Raw genomic sequence first — 6000 nt, 5'->3', positions numbered from 1 at the left:
CTCCCATTCCTCAGACCCCTGGCTCAAATACAGACTAAGCTTTGAAACACAAATTCCAAGTACAAACGGCTCCAAGCCAACTCCCAGGGCCTGTGCAGGCTTCTTCCCTGGGTCTGTCCTCCCAAAGGCTGACTTGCTGATGTGCAGCCCTCCAGGCCTGTAGTGTGCCCAGGAAATAGCTACTGGCTGGAGTGTTTACTTGTGAACTCAGAGAGGCAGGTTGAGAAATTCCATCTGAAGGGTTTGGGTTTAGAGGTCACTCTTAAACTTAGAAATGATTTTTAGAAGGACGTGCGTCAGAAAATTACCCTGGTTAAACTTCCCCTGGTGCCCATCCAGTCTCAAATTTCTTACTGGTAAGTAATCTTAAGGTCATAAATTGTATACTTGGTAACAATGACTTGTTCTGGGTGGTGTGGGGACAGAGCCCCAGAGAGTAGTTTACAGGCTCTCGGCCTCACGTGGAAGGGTGCTGGCTCGGGTGGTGGATGGCCGTCGGCTGTGGCTGATTGGCCTTCGGCTGTGGCTGGTTAGCCGATTGGCCGCTGGTATAACTGCTGCGGCTACGGAGGAGAGCCGAGGACTGCCGAGGATTGCCGAAGAGCCGAGCAGAGCCGAGGAGAGTGGAAGAGGAGAGCCGAAGAGAGCGGAAGAGAGGAGAGGAACAGAGTTGAGAGAGTGGAGGAGAATCGTCGGTCGGTTGGTTGGCGGAAAGGCGGAAGGCAGGCCGTGTGTCCGGTGAACCCAGCCTCCAGTGAGACCATAGTGGTATGACTCCCCTACCTATGGCTCCGTGGGTGTTCCTTTTTGGCCTCACCATATCCTGTGTTCTTGTGTGGGGAGCGGGAGCAGAGACCCTGCAGGCCGCCCCGCCTGAAAAATGGCGCGGCGAGCAGGCCTCCGCGCACGACAGTGGTAACCTCAGTTCTCCTGAAATGAAATTTCTGGTCACCTTTAAGATTAAACCTGCTTCACTTAGAAGGTGAGTGACTTTTCAATCAGAGAAAAATTTGTAATACAAAAATGATAAATCATACCACTAGTATAAACACTTTCATATTAGGTTTAGGAATAATCTCTTTATGTATGTGTGGGGACAGAGCCAGGAGTACAGTTTCCAGGCTCTTGGCCTCACATGGAAAGGTGCTGGCTCAGGTAGTAAATGGCCATCAACTGTGATTGGATGGCCATCAACTGTGGCTAGTTGGCCATCAGCTGTAACTAGTGAGCCATTGGCCACTAATATAACTGCTGTGGCTACGCTAGCAGAAGAATTGGGGCTAGCAAGAGGATGGTGGCTGAGCTAGCAAGCGGCGGAGTGTGGATTGCAGATTTCAGAGAAGCAGAATGCTAGCAAGTGAGATTGTTTGGCAGAGACAAGTGGATGGCGGGTTGCAGATAGTGTGGCTCCTGCCTCCTGTGTCTCCAACCCAGCCGCCAGCGAGACTATAGTGGTATGACTCCCCCATCCATGGCTCTGTGAGTGTTCCTTTTTGGCCTCACCATGTCCTGCGTTCTTATGTGGGGAGCGGGATCAGAGACCCTGCGTGACTCCCTGCACGACAGTATGTTAAAGTGTTCATAATTTAAAAGACTTTGGCATTTTAGACAGGTTAATGTTGTGATTCTATTTAATATACATATCATTGACTTTATATTTTCAAATTAAAAGAAGAACAGAAGCAAGTATGTAAGTGGTATATTACTATTTAGGAGAAATGGATTCACCAAACTTATAAGTTAAATTAAGATTTACAAGAGCCTTTGAAATTCTTTGTGTGGGGACAGAACTCCAGAGAGCAGTTTCCACGCTCTCGGCCTCACATAGACAGGTGCTGGCTCAGGTAGTAAATGGCCATCAACTGTGATTGGATGGCCATCAGCTGTGGCTAGTTGGCCGTCAGCTGTAACCAGTGAGCCATTGGCCACTAGTATAACTGCTGTGGCTATGCTAGCAGAAAATGGGGGCTAACAAGAAGATGGCGGCTGGCTGGCAAGAGCGGATTGCAGAGAGGCGAATGCCGCCAGCGAGAATATAGTGATATGACTCCCCCATCTATGGCTCCGTGGGTGTTCCTTTTTGGCCTCACCATGTCCTGCGTTCTCTTGTGGGGAGCGGGAGCAGAGACCCCGCCGGATGCCCTGCATGACACTTTGGAAGGTTTTTCTTACTAGAAGCAGGTGCTTGCTTGGTCAGACATTAGAAATGCTTAGAAGTAAATTGAACACATTAAACCCATTAACGCAGTTTAACATGCTTAAGGGAGGTTGCTGGATAGAAAATCAATATTAAAAAAAGTAATGGTATTTCTGCATTCCAGCAACAAGAAAATAAATGGCCCCCACACAATGGATACTTGATACATGACAGAGTATGTAGGGGAAGTGCAGGGAAGTGGAAGAAAAAAACAATCTTTCCCATAGTGGAGCAGGATAACTGTACCATGTGGGAAAAAACGAAATGGGATCCCTAATTCACACTATATACAAGAGTCAGTTCCAGGTGGATGTGAGATCGAACATGAGACAAATTATAAAGTTACTCAATGATTAACATAGCAGACCATCTTCATGACCTTGGGATAGAGAAAGGTTTCTTAAAGGAGACACAAAACGCAGTAACCAGAAAAGTAAAGTGCAGGAGGGAGGCTCCAAGCAGCAGCAGACAATACGTTCAAGGGCCTGAGAAGGTGGCCGGCTGGCTCCAGGGTCACGAAGCCTCTGGAAGAGAATGGAAGTATCAAGCAATCCTTTTGCAAGTCCGGAAGAAGCTCCTCCTTCAAGTAGGCCCAATAGGATGGCATCTAATATTTTTGCAACAACTTGAAAACCTCAGAATAAACCTAAAAGGACAAACCTCCCCAGGGGAGAGGAAGTGGTATCTATCTCTGACAAATGGATGGCATCTGAACCCACTTGATAGGAAGACTAGTGATGTTTTTGGGTCCTCAATCACTGCTATTTCATCCTGTCACACCCAAACAAACCCAAGGGTCACGTTTTATCATGTGACAGAGACCGAAAATCGGACCTGAAAGCTTCAAGGAGCACCTCCCCCAGAGACAAGCCAGTGAGAAAGGTGGCTGGAGGGAGGTGGCCCAGGTGGAGTTGCCCTAGTCCAATCCCAAGACTGACAGCCTCGAGCAGCTCTCACAGGCAGGTCCAAACTCTCCGGGAGGCAAATCCAGCATCTCCTGCTACAAAGAGAAAACACTGCTTCCCCAAATCCAGCATCTCCTGCTAGTAAGAGAAGATACTGCTTCCCCAGAGCCAGACAAGAAACTGGAGAGAAAGGGTGTCAAATTTTACAGTTTCCATTAGCCCAAAGGCTCAGGGTGGGGAGAGGGGTTGTCACCCAGCTGAAGCCGGCTGCACAGAGGCTCCATTGTACTCTGGGGACCTCGGCGGCAGGATGGTGAGTGGGAAGATGGTGTATGGGCGCAGTGAGCCTTGATGAATCAGTGGCATTTTCCACCTCTTTTTTCCATCAGCGATCTGCTGGCTAACTGGGTATCTGGATATGACTAAAATAGTAGCAGAGTCTGAAGTCACTGAGAGAAAAATAACAATGGTGTAGGGAGCCTGGTGTAGGCGGTCTCTGGATACCCATCCACCCTGCTTTAGGTCCTAATGCCATTTACCCTACATAGACTCGATTTCTGTTCCTGAGACTACCCCTGCTAAGTTCCAATGTCTCCTTTCCATTTATGCCCAGTATTGTTCTGCAGTCTTTCCTTGGAACATCTTGATTGCCTTTCCTCGGCTGTCATTAACAAAATCCACAACGTTGTTCTTAGTCTTATGCTTTATGGGGAGATTCTGTACCCTCATCCTCCCAGGTGCCCCGTTTGTGCCATTTAAAACCTTGGCCAGATCCTAACAGGAGGAATCACTGCCTTTCATTCACAAGGGACCAGTTTTTAGTCTCTGTACAGGCAGGTTTTGCCTGCAGATTGTTCCTTTTTTCTTTCATCAACCTTTTCTCTCCGCCTTGCCTCTTTATCATGGATGTGGACAGTTCCCTTCACAAGCTACAGTTTCTCCTATCAGTCCACTGCCTTCTGAAGGACTTTAAAAATTTATCCAGATGTATTCAGGCAATGGGGTGAAATCCTTCATATGTCTTACTTTATTCCTGTTAACGGTGAGGAGAAGACATGTTCCAGAACCTTGGGATCTTGGTTGGAATTCTTTAATAAAACCCGAAAAGCTGTTTTAAAATACCATGTTGTTTTGTACACCTAAAACTAATATAAAAAAATAAAATTAAAAAAAAAAGTAAATTTACCATTCTACTTGCAATGGACATTTAGATTGTCTCCATTTGGCTGGGGTAGGTGGCATGAGGAAAGGGTTATGAACGTTTGAAATAGGAGTGGACTAGGTTAAGATGCTGAGCAGCCCAATTCTAACTGCACATTTGGAACCTGTCACAATGAGTCTAGGAATGACAAAATTGCATGGATCTGCCTTATGAGTGTATTATGTCTATTATTTCCCTTGCACTTTTTCCTATTCTTCAACTAATCTTTGTAGACTAGCTAGATCAAGTAGTTGCCTCTGTCGAAGAAGCAATCCACATCTCCAAGACTCTTAACAGAGGGTTACATTCTATAACTGCTGCTCAATTAAAAAAAAAAAAAGTCAGTGATAGAGGGTCAGTAAATGGTGGTGGATAGCACATCAAAACTTCTTTCAGGTATTTATTGGTTCTTGCTGGGACCCAGTGGGATTTAGTGAAAGAGGAAAGCCTTTGGAAACAGACTTTTTATTTTTTTTTAATAATAGCAGTTGTATAACTGAATAAGCCGTCTGACCTAGGGAAATGTGCAATTCTCAGGCCAGGTGTCCTTAGAAGCAGTGATTTGTTCAGGGAATAGCCTCAGGAGAAGGGGAGAAAGAGGCAGGGGATGGCAGGAGAAATAAGGTCAGCTTTGATTGATCCCACAGGCACTGATGGACTAGATTGCACCACACAATTCACTGCACCTCGAGGCAGGAGGTCCACATTCAGTATTCCCCCGAGTCAGTCAGTCAGTTACTGGAATGGCCTCTCCACCCTGGGGGAGACAATCTCCTACGCAAGAGCACTTCTGCTTGGCCAAGATCAATTCTCCAAGAAAGGAGGCAACTGTGGGTCTTCAACAGTCAATACTCAGAGCTGAGAAATTAGTGCACTGATCTCCTTAAGGATATCTGGGAAACAATAGCCTCTACTGCAGGTCACGCCTTTGTCCCCACTCAGCTCCACTTTCTTCTCACCGGGTTTTTGGTTGGTGGCCATTTCTGGGAAAACTAACAAGAGAAGGGTTAGTGGAACAAAATGTCACTTCCCCAATGTTGCAGTTGGTCTCAAGGCTGTAACTGATGTTTATCATGTCCCCAGTCTACCCACAGCGAGCACCTACTGTGCTTCCCCGAAAATAAAACCTAGCCAGACCATCAGCTCTAATGCATCTTTTGGAGCAAAAGTTAACATAAGACCCAGTCTTATGTTATAGTATATAAGGTCTTATTTTTTGCTCCAAAAGACACATTAGAGCTGATGGTCCGGCTAGGTCTTACTTTGGGGGAAACACAATATATTGGTCTAGGTGGCCAGCCTGGTAGGGTGATGCAGACTTTTATCTTGTAGAGGTTATCTATAGGTTACCTTGTTCTTCTTGGGCTGTGGTTGCTGTACTGACTCATTTATAGTTCAAACTTGGTATAAGAAAACTAAGGGACACTCTAGTAGCTAATACGAGTGCCAAATATACCTGCTCCTTATGATGATCAGGGTTAACTAACCCTAACAGTATGGCAACTCCTTTCTTTGTTGGCTGGTCTACAGCAGCCATAGCTTTAAGTTTAGTGGTTCTCTTACTGTGTGGAAGCATTTTCCCTCTGAGAACCAGGACCTTTAGACCCACAGAGCCTACAGTTGTGAAAATAAGAAGCATAACTTCCCCAAATGGGTCATCGAGAGTGATGGTGAAACCATTGCAACTTTCACTGGTT

The 6000-nt window shown here is 46.1% G+C and overlaps 1 protein-coding gene across 3 annotated transcripts in view; it reads left to right on the top strand.

Moving 5' to 3' along the window:
• The first annotated feature begins 248 nt into the window (after window positions 1-248).
• Window positions 249-6000, top strand: part of STX11 (syntaxin 11) — a 69545-nt gene continuing 63793 nt past the window's right edge. For all 3 annotated transcript variants that reach the window (XM_019744503.3, XM_074333682.2, XM_019744502.3), the window contains exon 1: window positions 249-356. The gene's annotated coding sequence lies outside the window, so the exon portion shown is untranslated. The remainder of the gene's footprint in view (window positions 357-6000) is intronic.

The sequence above is a fragment of the Rhinolophus sinicus genome, chromosome 2 (genome assembly GCF_057876585.1).
Source record: "Rhinolophus sinicus isolate RSI-liver-muscle chromosome 2, RSI-T2T, whole genome shotgun sequence".
NCBI lineage: Eukaryota > Metazoa > Chordata > Mammalia > Chiroptera > Rhinolophidae > Rhinolophus > Rhinolophus sinicus.
The sequence above is the reverse complement of the archived record's forward strand: the minus strand, read 5'-3'. Positions and strand labels throughout refer to the sequence as shown.